Source organism: Nelusetta ayraudi, unplaced genomic scaffold (assembly GCF_046127955.1).
Source record: "Nelusetta ayraudi isolate G7.1 ecotype Tasmania unplaced genomic scaffold, CSIRO-AGI_Nayr_v1 ptg000024l, whole genome shotgun sequence".
Lineage (NCBI taxonomy): Eukaryota > Metazoa > Chordata > Actinopteri > Tetraodontiformes > Monacanthidae > Nelusetta > Nelusetta ayraudi.
This window is the reverse complement of record NW_027466074.1, coordinates 3,676,844-3,694,581: the sequence shown is the minus strand read 5'-3', so window position 1 is coordinate 3,694,581 and position 17,738 is coordinate 3,676,844.

The following is a 17,738-nucleotide window of genomic DNA, read 5'->3' as shown; positions in this document are numbered from 1 at the left end:
CGTTCGAGCCCTATCTCAGCCTATTTTTTTTTAAATAAATGACTAAATTAATAATAATAATAATAATAATAATAATAATAATAATAATAATAATAAAAAAACAAAAAAACAATTCAGTTGTGTTTAAAAAAGGTGGTTGAATAAAAGTTTGAATTTGAATTCAGTGCTTGTGTGTTCTTTATTAAAAGTCTGTCATGAAGTAATAGTATAAAACATCCAGCACTGCAATTAAAATATGTTTTCAATTTTTTTGATAATTATCGATATCGATCAATATGACTTTTTTTTATATCGATATGCTTTTTTTCTATATCGTCCAGCCCTAGGACTGTCCTATACATAATAGATCAGCTCCAAAAGTTGTTACTGGTGAGCCTTGACTGTGTGAATTGGAGATTTCTTTATCAAGTTCTTGTGAAACTAGGGTTCCAAGAAAAGTTAATACAGTGTATTCAAGGTCTCTACCAAGAACCTATGGCAAGGGGGAGGGTCTGGCGGAGGTGGAGACAATTCTGATGGTGGGTATAAAGGAAAATGGGGCGGGGGGGTTGCCTGACAATGCCACCTGGGGAGTTGCACCCTAGGAAATAAACTATAATAAAATTCCTCGGGCTACACAGGTTCGTTACGCTTTGAAATTTAAGGGGACGAGATGGACTTCCAATCAGTCAGCTTTTTTAACAGGTAGGCAGACTCAAGAAGACATTAGACGGGTCCTATACATAATAGATCAGATCCAAAAGCAGGGCCTGCGAGCTGTTACTGGTGAGCCTTGGCTGTGTGAATTGGAGATTTCTGTATCAAGTTCTTGGGAAACTGGGGTTCCAAGAAAAGTTAATACAGTGTATTCAAGGTCTCTACCAAGAACCTATGGCAAGGATAAAGATTAATGGTACTCGTCAAGGATGTTGCCTAAGCGCTACATTGTTTGCTATGTTCATTGAGCCGCTGGCACAAATGATCAGACAAAGTAACAATTTAAAAGGAATACATATAGGAGAGCAGGGACATCTAACAGGGCTTTTTGCTGATGATATTATTTTGGTTCTCCAAGACCCGGACAGAACCTTACCTCATTTCATGTTGATAATAGAAACCTATGGTAAATACACAGGCAACAAGTTAAACATAGCAAACACTCAAATTCTCACGCTGAATTATCATCCAGGCCGAGAAATTAGAGGAAAATATAAAATCAAATGGAATTCCAAGGTTATCAAATATTTGGGTGTGCTATTGGCAAAAGATCTTTTGAAAAGGTTTGAAATCAATTAGAATGCTATTATCAATAATCTATAAGAGATCTAAGAAGAGTTTATGATTTTTTTTTTACCCTGTGCATCTTTTGTTTTGTTCGTAGTACTTGTCATTGCTCCAACACGAATAAACATGCTGCATCCCACTAGATGGCGCATTTGCCTTATTTACAAGCACCACGGTCATCGGAGCTGATTGCTGACACTCTCAGCAAGGTCTACTAAGATTCCACAATCTATTACACCTCGTGAGCAAAACAGGCAACAGGTAAAATTAAACATCTTCAGTTGAGCAACTCAGGCAAGTTAAACTGATTTAAAAACAAACAAACACTATAATACTAGGAAAAGAATCCTCTATATGTCAATAAATACAACAGATTGAGTATTCATAAAAGAAAATGCTTACTTTAAATAAGAAAATCCAACAAACCAACAAGTGCAACACTAAGACGCAAATCAACAATCAAAATAATGCTTAATTGCCTTAGTTTTGTCCCACACTTATCAGCTTAGCTACTAAGAATAACACACATTATTCACCTGGACAGAAGGAGGTTCTGAGGAACGTGTTGGTCCTGGAGCTTCCTGGTCAGGATGTTCGGGAGATCCCTCTGGCTCAATGTCTGGAGCGCCAACATATTTTAGAATTGCTCCTGCAGAGACAAAGCTCATTAGATCATCAAGCAAAACAGATCAGAAGCGCATTTTCCTATTTTATTATTACAGTGATGTTGCAGTAATATAGGAAAATTAAAAATTCATTTGTTTTTAAATTAAACATTATGGTTGCAGTGTCCCTTTAAAGCTTTTACCCAATTACAAAACTGTCATTTTTAAGTGTTTTTGGCATTACTTTACACACTGTACTAGTTAAAGTAATAAAACTAAGATAAATGACCCACTGCCACAACAGTCTAAAATAGTCAACACCATGCCAAATAAAGTATTTCCATAAAATATTTCTTTGAATTATAAAACAGTAGCACATTTCTAATGAAGGGCCTACAAAATACAAACTAAGCTTAGTAAATTCATCCTAAGTTAAGGCTAAAATAACATTAAGAGTCAAATATGTGAGAGACAACTTCCACTGAACAATAACAGGGGACTGACTACAACAACAACTACAACATGCCCTCCCTCCCGCCCTCCCTGTTAGAATGTGAATAAACGGGTGTGGAGTCAATCACTCATTCCCATGGCAGGATAGGCCAACATGGCAGGACATGGTCAACTTTCATAAAACAAACAAAAACGCTGATTCATGACGAACAAATATTAGCCAGCCAGCTAACATTTATCCGACGCTAGCTAGCTAGCTGGCTAGCAGGACAAATAAACAAACTTGGGGGGGACAACAGCGTTTCACCTCCACCTCTCCAGCCCACATCACAAACAAATAACTTACCTTTCCCCTTTGCAAGTTTTTCTTGATCGGTTTTCTTTTCCTTCCGTTTTTCCGCACCGCTGGGATAACTCCTTTTTGATGCCATAATGGTGTCTGTTTGTTTTTAATCCTCTCGCTAACAGGAACGAATGGTAGCTGTCAATCATTCACATCATACCTGTGCGTCGCCGGCCCGCTACGTCACAACCTGCGTGACAGTGCGGCAAGCCCCCAGATTCCAAGATGCCGTCCCATTGCTTTCAATGAAGTTGCTCACCCAGCGCATGGCTCCCAAAAACGTTTTGACTTCCGCATTGATGGGATAATAGAGCATGCGCAGTTGTGTCAGTGTGGAGACCGTCACTGACAGACGTGCGCGCTCACAAACCGTACAAAATTCAACATGGAAATTAATGTATTCTTTTTACGGAACAACTGACGATGGTTGTTTCGAAATTTTATAAATAATAATAATGATTATTATTATTATTATTATTATTATTATTATTATTATTATTATTATTATATTAATAAAATAGTATTATTATAATAATATACTATTATTTGTGTATTAAACAAGTGAGCAATGTGCCACTGAATAATAAATGATAATTCTTTGAAGCAACTCTCTTTGGAAAGCAGACAAAGTAATGAAATGATTGGTCTATTTATTTCATCAGAACTAAAAAAATAAAAAATAAAAACTCAACGATCTTGAAAGTTCCTCCCTTTCTCTTGCACCTGTCGATGTGTGTAGCTAACACAAATTTGCAAATATTTTGTCGTCCTCATGGAATTAAACAGCACACCATGTTAATTTATCAGCGAGTGCTCTCTCTTTTCATGCAATTCATCACGCTTAACATGTAATGCTGAATCATGAAAGCTATGGAGCAAAAAATAATAATTACATAAACCACGAGTGAAATAAAATGTGTCATTCATTCAATAAAGATTTCATTCATTCATCTTCTATACCCGCTTATTCCTATTCAGGGTCACGGGGGTCTGCTGGAGCCTATCCCAGCTGTCTTAGGGCGAAGGCAGGGTGACACCCTGGACAAGTCGCCAGTTCATCGCAGGGACACATAGAGACAAACAACCATTCACACTCACACCTACGGACAATTTAGAACGTTCAATTGACCTCACATGCATGTTTTTGGAGTGTGGGAGGAAGCCGGAGAACCCGCAGAGAACCCACACAGACACAGGGAGAACATGCAAACTCCACACAGAAAGGTCCCAGGTCCAGGCCCCAGAATCGAACCCACGACCTTCTTGCTGTGAGGCGGCAGCGCTAACCACTGCACCACCGACTATTTTATTATTTAGTTGAAAATGCCATTTTATTTCATTTAACAAAGCATATCATTATTTCATCATGCATTTAATTGTTTTGTGGTCCTGTGTTTTAGTGCTTCATAATTGTGTTCTGTTGTCAAATTTGCCCATCAAAGTCAGATTAGTAATCCTGTACATCAGTTTAAGGAAAACCAATTCTAGGTAATGGATTGCAGATCTTGTAGTGACCTGTTACAATGGAAAGAAATGTATACATAATAAGTACGTCTGTGTGCCCGATATTTTAGCTAACACTAAACTTTCTGCACAACTGTCTGCATTGTGCTTTTTCTTCGGCCACAGAGAACAGAAAGGTCTGTAGTTCTTTGTTCACCCATGGTACAGTTTCAGAAGCTTTTCAGTTTTTAATACGTGTTAATGTAAAAATCCACACGCGAGGCATTTAAAAATGGCGGTTTTGGTCTTTCGTGAAAGACTGCCTTTGGCCAATCAGTGTCCTGAACGTTGCTACGTCACCCTTATGGTCTCAGCTCTGCTCGCTTCGAACCCCAACGAGGCAGGTACCAAAATCCTAACCCCTGGGAACGTGACAATTGTTTTTTTCAATTTAAGTTTTTGTTATTTTGTTCGTTTTCATTAACTATTATAACCGTGGTCAGGACCTCCAGTCAGAAGATCCACTGGAGGACATTTAGAGCAAACAGTCAGACAACAGCAGCTTCACCACATCAGCTGAAAAATGGAGTTTGGATGCTTTCAGCTTCAAGTCGTGGACAGAAAATGATGCTCACACTGTCACACTGATGTTTTCTTCTCCAACCTTCTCTCAGCTCCAGAGGTTGGTGGTCTGCAGGAGCTTCTACAGCAGCAGAAGATCAGTCTGGAGAGGAGATGTGAACGTGTGACTGAAGGTGAAGAAGCAGGAAGTCAAACTCTCCTCAACAGCATCTACACTGAGCTCTACATCACTGAGGGACTGAGTGAGGAGGTCAACAGAGAGCATGAGGTCAAACAGCTGGAGACCAAGAAGACCAAGAAGACCAAGGAGATCCTCCACGACCGTCCAATCAGGTGCAGCCAGATCTTTGAAGCCTCACCTGAGCAGCAGGGACTCAGGGAGTCACAGTGGTGCTGACCAGGTCTCTGGGCTGGACCGGGAAGCCTTGGGGTCCCACTGGAGGAGCTGGAGGAGGTGACTGGGTCCAGGGAAGTCTGGGGGTCTCTGCTGAGGCTGCTGCCCCCGAGACCTGACTCCGGATACGGCAGTAGAAGATGGATGGATGGATGGATGGATGGATGGATGCCAGGTGATAGAACATTTCATAAAAACAGACTCTGCATTATAACTTCTATTACACTCTAAAAAACTCACTCCAATATAACTGCACTCGTCCTTCTCTCACATTACATTGGATCACAATGACCAAACAACACAACAAAGACAATGATCCAACTGTACTGCCACGTCCAGACTCAGTGTAGGTCTGTAGGCCTCTTGGACCTTCATGTGAACCACTGCGTGTTGACTGGAGGTGAAACATGACTGACTGCTGTCCTCCTACCTGGACAATGCAATCTCACTTTCATTCTGCTGCAGATGGCCATTTTCATTTTACACCGTCCAAATTTACAGCTCAGGGCGCTGGGACGAATTCCAAATTGTGTGCAGATACAGGCCTACACTTCAAATAATTATGAGAAAAATCCAACGTAAAGAGAGCACTTCCATTAGGAAATAGTCAACATGAAATTTCGTCTTCTACTGACACCTGCTGGTCAAATTGAATAGTTGCAAATATTGTGAACAAGTTGTCATCTAATTCTAATCCTAAACAATATGGCCATTCCAAGTCAAGTATTAAGACAATTAATCAGGTTTGTACTGCTTGATTGAACACATTCATCCCGTTCCAGTGCACTAAAACCCACTTCCCTTCAGGACCGTGTCAGCGAAGCCAAAACTTCCTTGAGAGACGCTGTTTCCCAGCATGCAATGCGAGCTAGCGATTCACAATACTATTTCATCACAAACATGGATGTAAAAAATAAAAAGGGACGAAAAATGAAACTTCAGGAACACCAACCATTGCAATACAAGCAGAACTGGGCCGAAGTTTTATATTATGTACACCATAATACAGCCTTCTGGTGGACAAGCCATACTATTTAATCCGTGTCTTCCTATGGCACTTCCGTGGGTAGAAGCTCATCGTAGAGGTCACGTGCTGGGTGCTCGTCACCCCACCAACCACCTCGGGGAAGGTCTAACAGGAGAAGCTTGCTGGCGGAAATGATGCACTACAAGTGGATGTGACGCTCATGAGTGCGATGGATGAGGTAGAGCAATGCTCCAGAACCCGATTCAGACTACTCTCCCTCCACTTTTTTTGTTTTGTATGAGCGTTTAAAAAAAACAACATAATGATAATCGAATACAGACACACACCCGAATCCAACAAGAACGAGAGTTTGGGGTCCGTAGCGACGGCACAAAGCGTAGCATCGAAGTCTTGTTGTAGCCCTCCAACAGCAAACAACGTTCTTGTCTGCCTTTTAAAATAACCAGGAGCACAAGAAATAGGGTACACCTTATCTGCAAAGCAAGTAACACGTACATTATGAACTATCGTTCCATATCATAATAGATTTAATATGTCAACTGAAAGCAGCTGACCGGCTGAAAAGACTCACTCCACCCCCTAGTGTTGTGAGGAGGACACGTTCCCGTCAATAATTTGAATTTCTCAGCTGCATGGATACGGGGACCAAGCTGAGAACTCCGATTGGACGAGAAAACCGAATTATTGCTTAGTCCGATTAAGCTCTGCATGTAAACACACTGATTGATTAACATGGGCGCTGAATGGAAGCGCTTGGCGCTTCGCGGCGCTTCCACGTCCAGTGTGAACCGGGCGGAACTTTTCAACATTTTGACGTGGCAGACGCGGGACGATCGTTTTCTATCAGGAGTGTGCACTACATAATCTGTAACGGAAAGTTTGCGCTCCACGACATACGGACCAGAAAAACCAGCCTGCAAACGGGAACCGGGTAACGGCAACAATACCAACACTCGGTCGCCTGTCTCAAAAACTCGAGCCACAGCTTTCTTGTCAAACTGCCGCTTCATTTTAGACTGGCTGGCGACAAGAGTTTTGTGAGCAGTGTCACAAGCACGATGCAAGCATTCACGAAAAAAAAAAAGACGTAATCTAACACATTATTCTCTACTCATTTAACATTGGAAAGCCACTTACCCCTTAACAGACGTGAGGGTCCTCTCACTGAACACTAAATCAGCTGGGCTGAACCCGAGGGACTCCCACACACACACACACTAAAATATACAAATTGCAGTAGGTTGGTTTTGTTGTTCTTGGTTGTCCGTTAGTTTTTTGAGAGTTAGTCGTAGATAGATCCCTAGATAGTAAGTTTGATAGATGGATAGAAATAGATTAGTTAGTTAAAGTTACACACACACACACACACGCACATATATATGTATATATATATATATATATATATATATATATATATATATGTATAAATAAACCTTTCAATGAACTCCAAAACATACATGGTCAAAATCCATATTATTATGTTGTTGTTGTTTTTAAATGCTCATACAAAACAAAAAGAAAGTGTGACATCCACTTGTAGTACATTATTTTCGCCAGCAAGCTTCTCTTGTTACGACTGACCACATCGACCCATGTTTTCCATGTACCTGCAAGGCCAACGATCTTGTCTCAGACCTCCCCCCGACGTAATCGGTAGAGAGACGCACAACCAGCACGTGACCTCTACGATGAGCTTCCACCCACGGAAGTGCCATAGGAGGACACGGCTTAAATAGTATGGCTTGTCCACCAGAAGGCTGTATTATGGTGTACATAATATAAAACTTCGGCCCAGTTCTGCTTGTATTGCAATGGTTGGTGTTCCTGAAGTTTCATTTTTCGTCCCTTTTTATTTTTTACATCCATGTTTGTGATGAAATAGTATTGTGAATCGCTAGCTCGCATTGCATGCTGGGAAACAGCGTCACTCAAGGATGTTTTGGCTTCGCTGACACGGTCCTGAAGGGAAGTGGGTTTTAGTGCACTGGAACGGGATGAATGTGTTCAATCAAGCAGTACAAACCTGATTAATTGTCTTAATACTTGACTTGGAATGGCCATATTGTTTAGGATTAGAATTAGATGACAACTTGTTCACAATATTTGCAACTATTCAATTTGACCAGCAGGTGTCAGTAGAAGACAAATTTCATGTTGACTATTTCCTAATGGAAGTGCTCTCTTTACGTTGGATTTTTCTCATAATTATTTGAAGTGTAGGCCTGTAGTTGATGAGGAATCACGGTGTGCTAACGCTACTCAAACAGCTTCGATGAAAAAAGGGAGTGTGATTTGGGTCTGTGGTACATTATGACAATCTTGGACTTGCAAGACTGAGGCGACGGTTCAATTCCCATCAATGTGTATTATATATGTGTTATTTAGCTCATCTATTCTACATTTTAAATAGATCACATTTGACATCTGACCCACTGAACACTTACTATTGAACATATTTTTAAACTATGGGCTATTTAGTCTTGTTTAGGATATAATATAATTCATTGCACAAACTGTCAGGCTAAGTATAAGAGCTATAGTCTACTACAATCAGTCGTGCCAAAAAAGAGACATTGTCTTTATTTTTCATTTTTATTTTATTGTGTCAGCATTGAACCATACAAGCATGTAGTGTTGTCCAACAAGAATGCATGGCGAATCAAATCCCAAACAACCTATGAAACAATGAACACGTTTCCATTGCACTTCATTTTATTGAGCACCAGATGACCTCCTCGAGCACTGTGTCATTGAAGCCTCGAGTAATGAACCATTTTTTGAAACAAGTGTCGAAGCTTCAACAAAGCCTCGATTGGCCATCACTACCTACGGCTGCGTGCTCTAACAGCATTTCAGAAGTGACTAACTGCAGAGTTGGGAGCGGAGGAGGGATGACCTTCAGGCTGGCTCGACTGCTCCTCCTTCTCAGCCGTGGCGCGTCCAATCAGCAGCCGACATCCAGGACCGCACCTGCAAGGCGTCATCCACTCTCTCTCTCACACACACACACAAACATAGAGGCACCTAGACCCACCCGTGGGTCATAACACTCCGTGTGGATCTTTTCAATCTGGCATTGAAAGGGGGTGCTAGCGCTAGCCGTTTGCTAAGCTATGTACAGACAGCACCATCGCTTGCCGAACCACATAGTCACACCGTTGATACACAACAACTCGTCATCAATATCTCTAAAGTAGAAGTCAAGAACTTTTTTCAAAAACGATAACTAACTCAAACTGTTTTGTGTGTTTATAAAAACAAACTAAAACAAACTTAAATTGAAGTCATATTTCACTTCGTTTACGTCTGTCAAATGAATATTTGCACAGGAAAATCTTTTAGTTTTAAGCAGCAGCACCTAAATGCACCTCGCTTTCTGTGACGTCACCCCTCTTTCACAGCAGTATGTTGACGAGCGACTCGCGGCGGGAAAGTCCGATATGCCACTTTTTCCCCAATACGACGAAGAGAGTGACAAAAGCCAATGTCTTGTGGTGGAAAGACACAAAATATGTGCCTTGCTTCTAAAAAGGGAAAAACCCGACAAACCTCCATTTAAGAAGCTCGCACAAAGCAGTAGTGAACATTTTTATTGAGACTGGGAAGTAGACACGACAGTTTGACTCAGTTGACTCAAATATCCTGTGGCGATGAGAGTGGTTATGGCTATCTGATAAAGCAAGATTTAATATTGGGAATTTAACAAAATGAAAAGGAACCGACAACGCCACCCTGGGAATTTCACCCAGGGAGTTCTACTAAACACAAAAGTAATAATTAGGCACACAGGTAAGTTCTACGAGGAAGGAGTAGGAGACGTGGTTCAGAATGTTTAAAATATCAAACCAACTTTTATTCAACATTTAAAAATAAAAGGAACAAACAGCCCAACACTTAAAACGGAGCTACTGAGCTCCTTATTCTTGGTGTAGAAACTGAGGCTAACCGATGAGGGGGCCAAACGGGCGAGGAACCAAAGAAAACAAGGAACACCCCACTCACACGTGACACACCTGCAAAGAAAGTGAAGTGCAAAAAAAGAAGAAGAAAACAACCACAATCCCGGGTCACAGCACTCGAAGTGGCCCACCACCCGGGACACCGCCACCACCAGCAGCTCTCAGCGACTACAAAAGAAAAGATAAACAGTTGGTTACTAAAAGTCCCCTAAAATCTGTCACATGTACTGAAATAGCAAGAAAAACAAACAAACAATGCAATTACACACACAAACGCACGCACGCACGCACGCACGCGCACACGCACGCACACACACACACACACACACACACACACACACACACACACACACACACGCACGCACACACGCACACATGCACGCACACCACTGTAGCTGGACCGGCGACTTGATAGTGTAACGTCTGCTGTCTGAGGGTCAGCAGTGGCGACGTAAGCAAACGAGGAAAAACAACAAGTAAAACCAAGGCGGGACGGAAGCAACATGCACCGTCCACCGTCTGTACGGGGCGACTAGCACAATCAAGTGCGGGCGAAGCGGCAGTGTTCCTGCACTTATCTTATAGGACCGAGTTTTGGGCCACAGGTCTTGATCACCAAGCGTCCTCCAGGTGAGGAGAACAACGAGGAGGCTCTGCGCAGCTTTGTGCTAGCAGGCGGCTGTAGTGTGCCGGTGAGGTGTTCAGGAAGCACTGTAAAAAGAACGGACAGGTGAGGTACTACGTACCTATGCTAATAAGCCATAATAATTTAAATGCTAAAATGTCCGCACCTGATCCTCTTAAAACTCGGGCACACAAATCGGATGTTCAGTGTCCCATTGACCACAATGGACCACTAAACGAAGCTTTTAAGAAAAATGCGAAATGAAGCAACTGAGAGCTAAAACAACATGCAAACAATGCCACAGTGCAGCTTTTCTCAAACGGGTCAATTTTGAAATCATTTTTAACTCTGTCTTCATTGATCAGAAGGTCTTTGCAGATTTGGAATTAAAAAATTTTAACTGCAGGAATCATAAAATCGTCTCATCAGTGACGTTTATAGAGCCATTAAAAAATTAAATATGTGCTGAACAGACGAACGGCGGTGTAAGAGGCCTGTGTGACCAGCAGGGGGCAGCAGAGGACCGACAGCCGCAAGTTCCTCCTCAGAGAGGCCTGAGAAGGTTCTGCACCTTCAGCTCCTCCAGGAGGTCCTCAGCAAAGTGTCAGAGTTTGTTGGTTTTTTACCTCGGTCGGCAGAGTCACAGTATGAAGCTTGCAGCCAGGGGGCACTGCAGCTCACTCAACACCTACATGGTTTGAAAAGGAAATTGAGTGGAATTCATCTGGAATGAAAAGAAAAGCACAACTACAGCAGAAAAACTGAACACAAAGACGCACAAAGTTTGAACTACACACTGATTTTCTCCGGACGGGGGCCCCACAGGGCAAGCGAGACCGGACTCATCCCCATGACAGGACCCAGCCCCTTCACCCACCAGGAGGATCGGTACCCAAAGCAGGCCCGGGCACCCAGAGGCCCCCCCCCTACGGACCCAGTATGGCGCATCGACCACCCACCACTGTCAGAGCCCCGTGTCTCGGGTCGTCGCCGCCCAGCCGCCCCCGAGCGGCGCAGGGGGACCATCCGGGCAGCGGCCCGGTCCCAGGATTGGGGGAAGGGGGACTCCGCCGCAAGTGGCGAGGTCCCCATAGGCCCAGCCGGTCTCGCACCCCAGGGGCACCGGACCGCACAGGGCCCATCCAGGGTGGGAAAGATGCCGGATCCCGCCCCCGCTAGCAGGCTGACCCCACTGTGTGTAGGGGTGTCAGTGTGTGTATATGTGCACTTGCTGGTGTGTTGAACTATGGTGCGTTTAAAATGGAGGGGTGGTAAGGCCCTGGGGCAACCACACTGCTGCTGAGCAGGGCGGCGGCCGCAGTGCACGAACCACCCCCCCAAGCCCTAAGTGTCTATAATGCTATTAAGATTGGAGAGGGTCTTAAGGCCAGAAGGCCGGGCAGCGACCACCCAAGACACAAATCCCCCGAAACAGAAGAAAATAAATAAATAAATTAAAAATTTAGGGAAAAAAAAACAAAACAAAAAAAAGACCTATTATGTGACCAGGGGGGACTCCCGGTCAGGACGCCCCCTCAGCGACATCGGGGCCGGGGACACCACAGGGATCCAGGAGCCAAAGGGGGCCCACCCCCCACCGCACCCGGGATCACAGGAGCGGTAGCCGGCGAACGCGCAGCCCCACCCCAGGCATGCGACCCCACCGCGTACGATCCAGCGCCAGTCCCCAGACACAGGGACGGACCAGCCCTCCCACCAACAAGGGGGCCCCCAGACCAGAGCCAGGGACCCCCCCAGGTCCAGGTTCATGGAATGAGTCAGTGTGCCGCCGTCCTGTGATGTCATGATAGAGAATCACTCTATTTATACTAATGTGCAGAACCACTGGAGTGTGGAAGCAGACAGTTACCATAATCCAAATGAAAAAGCAACAGCAGAAATGCTTTTTCATTTTAAGAACGTGGCTGCATTATTTGACTCATAAAGAAAATTGTTAATAAATAATCCAAACTGCATTTTCATTTTCTTATTCATGACTGCTCATTCTTGTACTTAATTCAAATGAAGGAAAACACATTTGAGATTTAATTTTCAAAACATGCACCAGCAAAGAGTTACCAAAATTCAATATGAAATGTAAAATTCAAAAATGAAAAAGCAATAGCAGAATGCTTTTTCATTTTAAGAACGAAGCTGCATTATTTGACTCATAATTAAAATCATTAATAAATATTCCTATATGCATTTTCATTTTCTTATTTGTGTCGCACCTTTTATGACACAATCAAAAAGAAAACTGAGGGCATTGCTTTTTCATTTTCACGGTCCTGCCCTGCACAAGAGTTACCACAACTCGAAAACGAAATTGCAATCTCAAAGTAAGCGCGCGGCGCAGGAAAGTGACGTCAGCAGCTCTCCACCTGTGGGTATGGCGGTATGACGCCAAGTGTCATTTGCCTCCTGTCATGTGTAAATTCTAATGTTTGTGAATTTAATAAAGATATATATATATGTATATATATATATATATATATATATACATATATATATATATATATATATATATACATATATATATGTATATATATATATATATATATATATATATATGTATTAAATTCACAAACTACGTGCCGACCAAACATATATATATATATATATATATATGTATATATATATATATATATATATATATATATATATATACATATACATATATATATATATATATATATATGTTTTTTATTTAAAAAGAAAAGAAAAGAAAAAAAAGGTATGGCGGTATGACACCACTTTGCCATCGTTACTTCTTTCACGTCATTGAAGTTGCCGGTAATCAAGATTTAAATCGGCGAAAAACGTGGACCACTGACAGATCTCGCACCAGCATCTGCCACCAGTCGACGGATTGATCTGTTGCTTCGCATCCTTCGTCGGATGGACTGGTGGCCGACGCCGAACGGAAGCAATGATCTGTTGCTTCGCATCCTGCGACGGATGGACTGGTGGCCGACGCCGAACAGCTGTTACTCCACCCATGTAACAAATAGCTTTAGCTTTGATGTTGTGCTGGTGCATCAAGGTGTTCCATAACTGACAACAGGTTGGCTAGGGCAACCTTGTTTGCGTCCGTATCTGGGACGGCAGAATACCTGCTCAACTCGGTCCCGAGCATCAGATTCAGATACACTATTCAACTCCACCTGGGAAGCTAAATCCAGCAGGGTTTGAACAATTGTGTCAATGTGCGCCATGCTCAAATCTGTCCGACCAACGAGATCCGTCAGTGGTCCACGTTTTTCGGCGATTTAAATCTTGTTTACCGGCAACTTCAATGACGTGAAAAGTAACGATGGCAAAGTGGTGTCATACCGCTATACCTTTTTTTTGTTTTGTTTTGTTTTTTTAAATATACAGTATATATATACATTTATTAAATTCACAAAGATTAGAATTTACACATAACAGGAGGCAAATGACACTTGGCGTCATACCGCCATACCCACAGCGGAGGTGGAGAGCTGCTGACGTCACTTTCCTGCGCCGCGCGCTTACTTTGAGATTGCGATTTCGTTTTCGAGTTGTGGTCACTCTTGTGCAGGGCAGGACCACGAAAATGAAAAAGCAATGCTCTCAGTTTTCTTTTTGATTGTGTCATAAAAGGTGCGACACGAATAAGAAAATGAAAATGCATATAGGAATATTTATTAATGATTTTAATTATGAGTCAAATAATGCAGCTCTGAAGAAGGAGTTTCCATCAGCCTCTACATTCTCATTTGTACACGGCGAACCTAATGGGCCATTGCAATCAGAAATTGGAAAACTCGCACGGTCCAAATGAGTCTTCAAGTTTTTGCAAAGGTCTAAACAAACATCAACATCAAGGGGAGAGAAGTTACACTCTTCATTGGTCACAGCACTGACAAACTCTACGTCAGAATTATCCATGTCAAAGTGAGGAGTTTTGCTCTTCTGAAGTGACTCACTGTTGCCAGCTGGTGCTGGAATTTTAAACCGTGACCGGTTTCGCCTTGATGAAAAGAACCATGCAGAACCTTGGCTAATCTAATACCAGTGCCATGATCTGCCACTGCATCTTCACTGGTACTAACTGATGATGGATCACAAATCACATGTGCGAGGCGTAGAACGAGCGGAGCAGTCAGAGGCAACAGAAGAAGAAAGAAAAGCCTCCTTAGCTTAGTTGATCTTCTGTGTTGCCTCCTGGACGGTGCTGGCCTCCTTTGGCTTGGTGCTGGCAACCACGGGAGCCACAGGAACCACGAGCACAGCTCTGGTCATCTGTGGCGTCGCCTCCACCTGATTAAAATGAGAAAGATGTGATTTTATGCCAATAAACATAGAAAGGAAAACACTAGGCTTTACACGGATTTTTGTGCCAATCACCGATCCAACGTCCTCCGTGTGTATCTTTTCCAAGTGCCTGATTAAATTTGTGGTGTTGAAATTTTTTACCAAAGTTCCCCCGCGAGGTACTGTAGCGTTGCATATATTGCAGATTCAAAGAAACTTTATTGTCCGTCACATAGCGACAGTACTCAAAACAGGAAGAGGCACGAAGACGAAAATGAAGGTTTTTGAATCATGAATCATTAGCTCTCGGTGTTATGCCCCGGCCTAGGGGGAACCAGGACACAACATAAAGGCTCCCCCCCTTCTCCCAGCTCTCAAATTAGACAAAGGTGCTTCGTCCACAGGATGGTTTTTATTAAACGTCACCATCATTGCACTGGCGTCAGGGAGGGCATGGCCAAAACAACAAACAAAATGGCTCTCTTATGGATCTTACCTATGAAGAAAACAATCAAATAAATGACAGTCAAACTAACCTCCTTAACTAAAACACAGGAGAAAAGGGTCACAACACAAATGGCTTCCCTCCCCTACGGGCTACGTGGACACAAAGGGAACTGAAATAGATTACAAAACAGAATTGATGGCTGAACACAGAATGCTGCTGCTGTGGCACATGGCCTCTGGTTGGGAGCTGGGAGAAGGACAACGAGACCGAGGTGTTGAAGTCCTCCTCCTTAAATATTGGCACCAGCCAATCACCTTTCCGCACCTGGAAAAAGCAAAAAAAAGGGAACACAGGATCTATTGTGCCATCTAGTGCCCAAACGGACACACAGCAGACAAAAGGAACTGACAACAATGTAAACCCAAATCTATACATTTACATAACACTCGGATACAAACAAATAAACATGTCGATGCTGTGAAACTACTTTGGAGGAAATGAGACAGATTAAAAAAGTTTCAACACGACCATGACGTCATTGATCGGTGATTCATGACATGACGCCCGATCATGAACGTTTCAAAAAATGCCAAATATCGGCTGAATCGATACAGCCGATAAGATCGGTGTAAAGCCTAGAAAACACACACAGGTGATGAAGTGGAAATGAATAAGTACAAACCTGCTGCACTGCTGTGACATTGCTGGAGGCAGACTCAGTCATGTGGACAGTTGAACGTTTTGCCCACACCTGCAAATACAAGGACACAAAGTAACGTTTAAAGAACTGCATTTATTGTCCTATCACAAAGATGCACACAATGAAATACACATATCCCAAATACCAACATGTCACTTGTTTGTTTTGGTTTTTGAGGCAACGCGTGCTGATCGACGTCTCAGGCTGGACATCTGGAAGAACATAAAGAAATGAATTCATAAACAAAGTAACACACTAATTAAACTGTACATGTACTGTACATATGTGATCTTGTGTTGATAATAGGGGTGGGGCGATACGGCTAACCCACGATTCGATACTGTGACGATATTTGGCCCACGATAATGACAACATCACGACACACGATATCTTCCGACGGGAAGATGAGAGAGGGAAAAAAATCCTTTCACTGCCCCGATTCTGAAAATCAATAAAAAATGATGCAGACAAAATAAATAAATAAATAACCGCGTCCCCAAAATATACGGGACAAAGTGAAGTGCGTCCCCCATCAGTTCATTACGGGACAGGCTTTTTAGTTGCCAAATATGGGACAATCGCGTATTTTACGGGAGGGTGGCAACCCTATCTAGACCACAGACGGAAATTAAATGAGGTTTTGTCATTTTCCCTAAAAAACGGGACAAATTGTGTCCCGGGAGAGATTTTGTCTTTCCCGGGACAGGTGGACAGGTGGTGTTTGGAAAAAAATATTGATATTTGCCGTCAGTGTATCGATTATTTATTGCGACAGAAAGGACAACAATATATTGCAACATTGATTTTTTTTTTTCACCCACCCCTAGTTGATAAGTGTATGAATAATTGTGTGAATGTTACCGTGGCAGCTGGGGAAACCCTGCCAGATGACTCCACGACGGTCTCCATGTGGTCCAGCAGCACAGCCTCACTGAACCACATGGGATTGGACGGGATGTCTGTGTGAAATGCAGTCTCAACAGCTGTTGGTACTGTCTATAAAAAAAAGAGGAGAGGAAATCAGAGTCAACTTAGGATAAGTGTTCATTTTTAAAATAAAAAGTTGCACTGTTTGACAAATACACGATTGGGGGAAAAAAAAAAAAAAAGAGGGATGAACAGGTTACCTCAACCTCCTGTCCAACAAGAGTCCATTCAGGAGCGGGTCCATACACTGGCATGTAGACAGGACCTGTCACAACCACTCTGGGAGACACCCTGGGCGATGATTGGTTGTGGCACAACACCCCTGGCCTAGGTGAAGGGGGTATGAGCTGATGGAGCATGCAGCATGCAGACGCTCCACCAAAATCAGTTCTGAGGTGCACCTAAACAGAAAACAACATGTTAACACATATTTGTCATATCAAATGAAGAGCAAGTAAGGCTGAAGAAGGCAAAACTTACACCATCATAACACCACCATGTACAGCTGACGAAGGGGGAGGTGATCGGCCATATACACAAATGTTAAACCTGGAAGAAGTGTCACATAATCAATTATGTAATCACACAATTCTAAGAAATATCTGTTAGCACAGTGTCACTGAAGAGAAAAAAATACAACAAAAATATGTATTTTACACACCCATGCGTGCAGCAACACAATGATATACTTGACGTAGCGCTGTTTGTAGTTCTGGCTTGACAGTCAGGC